The following is an 8,976-nucleotide window of genomic DNA, read 5'->3' as shown; positions in this document are numbered from 1 at the left end:
CGCCGCCGCCGCCGCCGCCTGGGCGCGCCCGCCGCCCGGCCCCGCGCTCAGGAAGAGGCGGCCCGGGCCCGCGCCCCAGCTCCCGCCGCCGCCGCCGCCGCTGGGCTGGAGCGGCCGCCGCCTCGTCACCATGAACCCCGGAGCCGCGCCCGGGAGAGCCGCGCACGGGGAGGCGGAGCGGGAGGCCGGGCGCCGCGGGAAGCGGGAGCGACCGAGGGGGAAGGAGCGAGCGCCGAGCGAGGGCGGGAGGGCGGGCGGGAAGGAGGGAGGGAGCGAGGGAAAGAAGGAGGGCGGGCGGGTGGGTGTGTCCCGGCCCGGGGACCGGCCTCCACCGCCGCCTCCGGCGCTGCCCGCCTGCCCCGGGGGGGGGGGGGGGGGGGGGGGGGGTGGGGTGAGACGGAGGGGTGAGTGGAGGGCGGGAGAAGCGTGCGGGTGGGTGTAGGGGGTCTCGGGCAGACGAGTGGGTGCAGTGCTGGCGGTGCAGGAGATCAGAGGGGTTCTGGCCGTAGATGCGAGGGGCCCGGAGGTGGGGGGAGAGGTGTGGGGAGGAGTCTGGCAGACTGGGTGAGGGGCGTGGGGGCTAGGCGGGGGCCCGCGGGTGTGCGGATGGGGTACAGAGGGGTGCGCGCTGTGGGGCCCGAGGGCCGAGGAGGGCTCGCACGGCTGCGTGAACGAGTTTGGGCCCTGACGAGGGGTGTTCACCGGGGGAGGTGAAGGCCGGAGGAGGAACTTGGCCCGGGGGGGAGGGGGTCCCGTGAGGATGCTTTAGGGGAGATGCAGGGTGAGGGACGTCCGGGTGCGGGGACCGAGGAGTCTGGGGCGAAGGCGCGAAGGGCAGCTCTGTGTGGAGGTAGTGACTGCTAAGGAGTGGTCCCTTACACAACCAGGCGGTCCGCCAAGGAGTCCCAGGCGCTGGCGTAAGGAAGAACCGGGGGCGTGCGGGGCGGCGGAGGGGTGCCAGGGTGGGAAGAATCCTGGAGGGCTCAGGAGGGGGCGTCTGTGGTCGCGGCTGGGGGCTCCGAGCGTGGGGTGCCGGAGGAACCCGCATCCGCACTGGGCCTGAGAGCCTGCTTGCCAGGCGACGGGTCCTGGAGGACCAACCTCCTGGCACGTGGGGGTGTCGGCGCCGAGAGGAGCCCCGGCAGTGGGCATTTCCGGTGTTCTGCAATTAGGGGGGTGGGAGAGCCAGTCGAGGGCTGAGGAAAAGAAGGGGCCTGTGGCGGGCCGAGCTGGGTGGGCACTGTGCTTCTGAAGAGCAGCCAGCCACTGTCAGGCCTGGAGCGGCGGCCAGAGTGCATGCATGACAGGAAAGTGCCCCCTCAGCCACGGAGGGTCGGAGCCCTTGGGCGCCCGCGCCTCCGCGTTCCAACTTGGAAGCTGCACAGACAGCCCTGTAAGCCGGGGGCGGGGCAGTGCCGCAGGAGGGCGGGTCCGAGGGCGGGGCGGAAGCGCTCGCGCGCGCTCTGCACCAATCAGGCAGATGGGGGTGGGCCCGCGGAGCGTGACGTGTGGGCAAGGCCGAGTGGGCGGACGGCGGCGTAGAGCGGTACCTCCCCGGGCCGGGTTGCGCGCGCATTTCAGGCCTTGTGCGCACACCCAGCCCGGTAGTGACTTGAAAGAGGAGACTCTGGCAGGTCCTTTCTCGTACCTCTACATCTCCTGAAGCCCGGAGTTGGTTGCAGCCAGGTCGCGGGCTCACCGGGGGAACCAGCGAACCTCTCGGAAGTTTTAAAGTACACTCCGGGAAAAGCCCTCCGGCCAGGTCTTTGGGCCAGGTGGAGCCCAGTGAGGGTCCGGGTGTGGGACACTGGGCCAAGCAGGTGGGAAAGCACTTCAGCGGAGCTGCTCTAAAAGGTAGTCGGGCAAGCTCCACAGGCCCCAAATCCAAGACCTCAAGTGACATCCTGGCTCTGTGCGTGTGGGTGGGTCCTGGTGCCAGTCGCCTCGGTGTGTGCTCCGGCTTGAGTATCTGCACTTCTCACGGCACCTTTGGGTCCCCAGTCGGTTGCATGGGGCAGCTGAGACGTGAGGGTTGAAGTTAAGTGCCCTTTTGGTTAGGACAGCAAGCCCTAGAGTTTGTAACCCAGGCTCTAGGACATGCCCTGCCTAACCCTCCCAAATACAGACCAGATTAGGGCCCCATGGCATCCAGGACTACACTTGTCCCTACTTTTCAGGCTTTTCACATTTGTTACGACGGCATGGCTGGCCCAGGGTCTAGTGAATTATAATGTTCTTTGAATTCAACTTTTAAAAAACTGCAGAATTCTAAGGGGGCAGAGGGATCTTCCAGATAAAGCTGTGCAGGGAGATATGGATCTCCTACGATTATTAGATACATCTACACAGATCGGTATCCTTGCTGCCTGGTTTATGCAGCATCCTATTAACCAGGGCAAGGTGATGGGAGCGTTTGGACTCACGGATCCATATGCTTGAGGCCTTGATACCTTTTGGGTGGGGGACGTCCAGAGGTTCTGCTCACTTAGTTGAGGCTGGGAAGGAGCTCAGAACTCAGAGGTACAAGGCCAAAGAACATGATTTTCATACACAGAACCTCTCCTGTCCAGCTTTTCCTGGAAGAATGACTCCCAAGGACCCTACAGTAACAATCCTTCACTGTCCTCAGCTTCCTCCTGAGATCACCTCTAAAAAAAAAAAAAACAAAACTACCTCACCAGGCCTTTGTCTCAAGCTCAAGTAAGAAAACAGCTTGCTATCTTTTAAGTCCTTGTTCTCCATATTTTGTTCATTTAAAGTTTCAATTTATTATTTATTTCATAAATATTCATAGAAATAAAAAGGAAAAATCACCCACAGCCCTATCTCCAACCTCAAATCAATCTATTTTTCTCCATTTCTCCCTGTCATTTCCAATGTGTTGGCATAATTTTATGTTGATACAAAAATATCATGGTTAAGGGGCACCTGGGTGGTTCAGCCCATTAACTGTCTGCCTTTGGCTGAGGTCATGATCCCAGGGTCCTGGGATGGAGATCTGCATCCAGCTCCCTGCTCGGTGGGGAGCCTGCTTCTCCCTCTCCCTCTGCCCCTCCCCTCTGCTTATACTCTCTCTCTCTGTCAAATAAATAGATAAAATCTTAATATATATCATGGTTAAAATTATAGGGTGAGCATTTTTCCATGTGGTGACATAATCATATATAACTACCATAATAAATGATTACATAATACCTCACTAAATGAGTCTTAGATAAGGTAGTACTTGGTTTGATAGATGAAGAAAAGAGTCAGGAATTGCTGTTGATTCACCTAATTAGTCATGAGAAGAAAATACATTTATCTTAGTCTTTACAGTGTACCAAGATGGATCAAATAATTAAATATAAAAAATAAATAAGTGTAAGAAAACAAATGCTTTTTAAATGTCAGATGGGAAAAGGCTAAGAGTGACAAAAGTTACAAAGAAACACAGATATTACAAAGGATAAGATTGATACATTTTTATTTCAACAAACATTTATTGAGTGCCACTATATGTGTTAGGTTCTGTTCTAGACAGGATCTCAGTGTTGTCTAAAATGAGGGTTAAGGAACTAGCTGTCATATTCTCACCTGTCAGTTAAAGCTATGGGCTGACCCTGTGAGTTGGTGGGGGGCGGGGTGGGGGCGCTTAAAGCTCCCAGGCACATTGGGCTCTCAGAGAGAATGGGAACAAAACAGTCCCAGTGACCTGAGGACAGGTACCAGACACGGGAGGCCAAAGCACATCAAGTCCCAGAGAGGGATGCCCAGAAACAATAAAAGAGATTGAAGGGGTCTGAACAGAGTACCAAAATGTTTAAGTCACAACTCCCAAACTATTATCATGTAGTGTCCTTGTACTATGTGCACTATTTAATGTTTTTCTTTAAATTAACTTAATTTTTCTTTAAATAGAAAATGAGTGGGCAACATTTTTTTAAGAGACAAATGGAGAATATAGGACGAATCACAACCCTAAAAAGGAATTGCTACACAGAGTGAGAGACTGGGATACGGAGGGCAGATGGACATGGCCCTAGAGCTGGCAAACCTGTACCCTCCACCCCCCCCCCCCCCCCCACCAGGCCAAGGATGAGAGCTGGTAGGAAGATGGAGAATACTCTCCAGGACAGCCTGGCCTGGAGTCTCTGGGGTGGAGCTCCAATGTGGGAGGGGACAATCAGACCAGAAGGTGGGGGATGGGGTGAGAATGCTCTTGGGCTGCCCTTGACAAAGGGACACTGGGTATAGAATGGGCAACTTGGGAGGAGGCAGGGCAGAATGCGTGTCCCAGGTAGAGGGAACAGCAGCATGGTTTCCGGCTTAGAGGCCAGGGAGAGCAAGCTTGGGGAGAAGTCCACAGTGGTTGGAGTTGAAGGATCTGGTGGTATATGGGGCTCATGTCAAGCAGTCTTGTAACTCAGGAAAGGTATTGGAGATTTCTTCACTCTGGGATCTGAGGGAATGACATATTCAGATAGGTGTTTAGAAAGTTCCTATTGACTAGCAGATTGGGTGAGAGGCAGAGCAAGCAGCAGGGAACCCCTCGGAAGATGTTTCATTGATCCAGGGAGTAGATGAAGGTGATGCTGTCTGGGCTTGCCATCCCCAGCCTGGCCAGCCCTGCTCTCCATCTTTGAATGTCTGCCCTCTGGGCTCTGTCCTTGGTCAGCTTTCCCTCCTCTCTGTGGGCATCTCAATCTCGAGTTTTGTGTCTGTTACTTAGTTTCTATCTCAGGGCCAGCTTTTCTGGTCTTTCTCTGATTCAAGCCGCATGTGCCTCTGACTCAGGGAAGCAAGTCTTATTGGGAAAGGAATGGAAGTAAAATATGGGCAGAGATTCCTGGGGGTCAGTCAAATGAATACAAACCTGAGCCTGCCTACAAGTCTCTCCCTCGGGGTCACCTTGGGACCTAGAGGAGTTTCCTCCAGGTAGCGGTTCTCTTCTGCAGTGGACCAGGTCCAGGGTCTTATCAGCTCCCAAAAAGGCCTGCTCTAGCTATGCAGGACAGACCACAACCACAGAGGTCATTGATTCATTCTCCAGGTTTGTATTTGGGTGCTTTCACGGTGCTCAGCTTGGCCCAAATGCAGTAGACCTAGTGCTATCAAGGGGCTCATAGCCTAATGGAAGGAGCAGAGAAATAATCAGAGGGCAGCACAGAATAAAACTGATTTATTCTCCTGGCAGCCCAGGAGTCCCCACAGAGGATATGATACTAATGAAATCATTTTCAGAGCCCACAGGGTCCCAGGTAAGAGAGGCTCAGCCTCAGAGAAGGCTCCCTCTAACGAGCAGTAGGACATCATGATAGAAGAAGAGACTGGGGTTTTGAAACCCAGGTTGAGTTTGGACTTTAATCTGTGGGTAATCTGGAGTACGGAACAGGCACCATTTAAGAAACTTACTCAGATCTGTGAGCTGAAGTGAAAAAGAGTTAGAGCCAGGCTAAGCAACAATGGGGACTCTGTTGGCTGATATCACCAACCACAGTTACGTGCCTGGGCTGCAGAAGTCTGGGAACAGCACTCCTGACTCAAGGCTGCGGAGCTCCCTCAGGGGAGGGTATGAATTTCCTATGCCCTGGAGGATCAAGGCTTATATAGGGAGGTCAGAGGACTTCCTTATGCCCAAGACAGCTTGTGTCATCTTTCCCACACAAGTTGCCCAGGACATCATTCCTTTTTTTTTTTTTTTAAAGATTTTATTTATTTATTTCGCAGACAGAGATCACAAGTAGGCAGAGAGGCAGGCAGAGAGAGGAGGAAGCAGGCTCCCCGCTGAGCAGAGAGCCTGAGGCAGGGCTCGATCCCAGGACTCTGGGATCATGACCTGAGCTGAAGGCCAAGGCTTTAACCCACTGAGCCACCCAGGCGCCCCCAGGACATCATTCCTAAGGGTTCCCCAAAACTCATCCATTTCCCCTCCACACCCGTGCTCCCACAACATCCTGATTCTTCCTTTCCAAGACCCCCTTCCCCCATCACACATGGATTCCTTCAACCAAATGCCCATGTCCTCTGACACCTGGGGCATCCGGGCCATCTTTGCCGTCTGCCATCATCCCCAGGGATGCTTTCCATCTATCCCCACGTGGGACCTGTGCAAAGCATCCTTCCCACCAACAGACACTTCTCTGCCAAGAACAGGGCCCCCTGATGGGCCAGCGGTCTGGCAGGTGTAGCCCGCCCCCTGGTGGCCCGCATGTTGTGAGGTCCTTTTCATGTGCCCAACTGGGTATGGAAGTTGGTCTCTCTCCCTGCCAGCTCCCCGGGGTACTGGGGGGCTTAAGGACAAGCTGCCCCCACATGTGCCACTTTGGCTGATTGATTAAGTAAAAGTGACCTTAGAAGACAGCTTGTGCCAGAAGGACACTCAGACCCTCTGTCTCCCCGAAATCAGCAAATAAATATCCTGCGTGAAAGGTGAACTACCTATAGCAGGAGGTGAAGAGACATCCTTATCAGCAGAGATGGGGAGTTTAGAGCTCAGAGGCTGTATAAACAACCCTCATTACTGTTTACTAATTTACTACTCCAGCCCCAAGTTGAAGCTCCCAAAGTTAAGTTTTCTTTGTCTTATCAATTCCTCAACAATGTATTTGGTGAGGAATCTCTCTTTGTCTAAAATGTAGAAAAAAACTTCCTGCCTTGGCCATTTCTTTGAGTCTCAGTTTCATTATTGGGCCTCCATGCACACATCAGAAAACTTTTTTTTTTTCTCCCATTAACCTGTCTCATGTGGACTTAATTCTTAGTGAAGCTAGAGGAACCTTGGGCCAAGGGAAATTTCTTCCTTTTCTTCCATGCCATAGCCCCAGTGGACCCACTCATGTCCCCTACTTCACCTACCTGTTGTGCTTGCACTCCTGGTCAGCTTTCCCCAAGGTATTAACAGAAAAGCCCTCAGAAATGTGAGGACCTCTGTGCTAGTCAGGGGGGAGGAGAGCAGGGGAACTGGAGCCCTGGGCCCCACTTGGCAGCCAGTCTTGGGATATAAGATGAAGTGGCGCTGATGATGCTGGCCACTGGAGATGGAGACTAGGGTAGTCAGCTAAGGTCCTGAACACAGGGAAGAGGACACCTGGTATAAAGCTGGCAGTCAGGAAGTGTTTGGGGGAATTCGAGAATAAGACACCTCCTAGTCTGAGACAGACTCTGGGGCTGTGAGGCTGAGATGTTGCCTCTTTGGAGATGTTGCATCTTCAAGGTACCCAGAAACCCAAGAAGACTTCCTGGAGGAGGCCACCCTCACCACTTTCCCTCTACTTCCAAAATCCCAGACCTGCCCTGCCCAGAGAACTTGAGTAGAATAAGGGGACACAGGGACGCCTGGGTGGCTCAGTTGGTTAAGCAGCTGCCTTCGGCTCAGGTCATGATCCCAGCGTCCTGGGATTGAGTCCCACATCGGGCTCCTTGCTCGTCAGGGAGCCTGCTTCTCCCTCTGCCTCTGCCTGCCATTCTGTCTGCCTGTGCTCGCTCTCTCTCCCTCTCTCTCTCTGACAAATAAATAAATAAAATCTTAAAAAAAAAAAAAAAAGAATAAGGGGACACAGCTCTGTGCTCCTATCCTCCCTGGGAGCTCTGGGTGGAGGGAGGGCAAGGCCCTGCCCTTAAACCTTGTTACAGAGGAACAGCTGCAGGTGCAGAGTGGGTAAGGCTGCCCTGTATGCCCGCAGCCCACTGGTGGCACTGGCTTTGGTTCCTGAAGGGGCAGAGAGTCATAGCGTCCCAGGTTGATTTGGTGCCTGGGACCTCACACTTTTAACCCCTGCATGAATTGCCCCTTCAATGCCTACCCTATGTCCCAAGGCATAGGGGTTACACCCAGGATCGTAGAGGCTGCTCTTGTCTAGCTGATGGTATCTGGCTTCTCTTGCCCAGGCTCCCCAGGCACCAGGCTCTGGCCCAGGCACAGGTACCCCCTTTATTCCCTGACCTGTGTTTGCAGAGGCTGAGTTGGAGATGAGGTAGACAAACCCAGACATGCCTAAAGAATGTGGCATGCGATAGGTCATGGACAGGTCTGGTCACAGACACACATCTTGGCACATACAGATACAAGCTCATTTGTACTCAGGCTCTTCTACGTGCTGGGACACAGGGCACACATAGACAGCAAGGTTGTCTCTGCCCAGGCTGGTTTCTTCCACCTTGGCATGCCTCTTTCTCTCTGTCTCTGTCTCTCTGTCTCTCTCTCTCCCCCTCTCTCTCTCCCTCTGTGCCTTGATTTCTGGCTCTCCATGTCATGGCCCTGCCAAGTATTACCCTGCCTCTTCAGTTCCCCTTGAATCCTGCCTCCTACCCTCCTGGTATTTTTAAACATGATCACAAGTAAGAGCAAGGACATGTCTGCTAGCAATTTCTTTTTTTTTTCACACAAACTTCCCTAGAGGCCTGGGTGGAGAGAGGGCTGGGCTTTCTGCTTTGGAACTGGGGGGAAGAGGAGAATACAGGGAGGAAAAAACAGATGTCCGTACATCAGCCTGTCCTCTGACACAGGCACCCCAGCCGCCGAGCCACACACACCTCCTTGCTTCCCCCTAGAACACACTCAGTGCACCTGCTGCACTTCGTCCCACGTGCCTTGCTGGAGCCAATTCTCAGGGCTCAAGACCCAGGGAACCGCCAGTCCCACTCTACTCCCTGGGCCCCACACCCCTGTGCTGATCTGGGGACCTTGACTCCACAGGAGGAGGCTACAGGCAAATGCTTCCTCTCTTGGGACCTTGTTTTCCCAGGCAAGGCCCTGCAGATAGAGGATGGCCTGTGGCCCAGAAGGAATGAGGGCAGACCAGAAGGGGGCTCCCAGCCCAGTCTGAGCTTAGAGATGGGATGCAGGAAATAGACAGTATGGAACCAATACGATTATTTTTAAAATATTCAAAACAAAGTGTTTTCAACATGTGAAGATAAGAGCCACGTGGATTTGGCCAGACCTAGAGAGTTCGCACAGCTCTTTAACCTTTGCTATCTCTGTAAGTCCCTCAC

The sequence above is a fragment of the Enhydra lutris genome, unplaced genomic scaffold (genome assembly GCF_002288905.1).
Source record: "Enhydra lutris kenyoni isolate GAN:26980312 unplaced genomic scaffold, ASM228890v2 scaffoldscaffold66, whole genome shotgun sequence".
Classification (NCBI taxonomy): Eukaryota; Metazoa; Chordata; class Mammalia; order Carnivora; family Mustelidae; genus Enhydra; species Enhydra lutris.
This window is presented reverse-complemented; position numbering follows the sequence as displayed.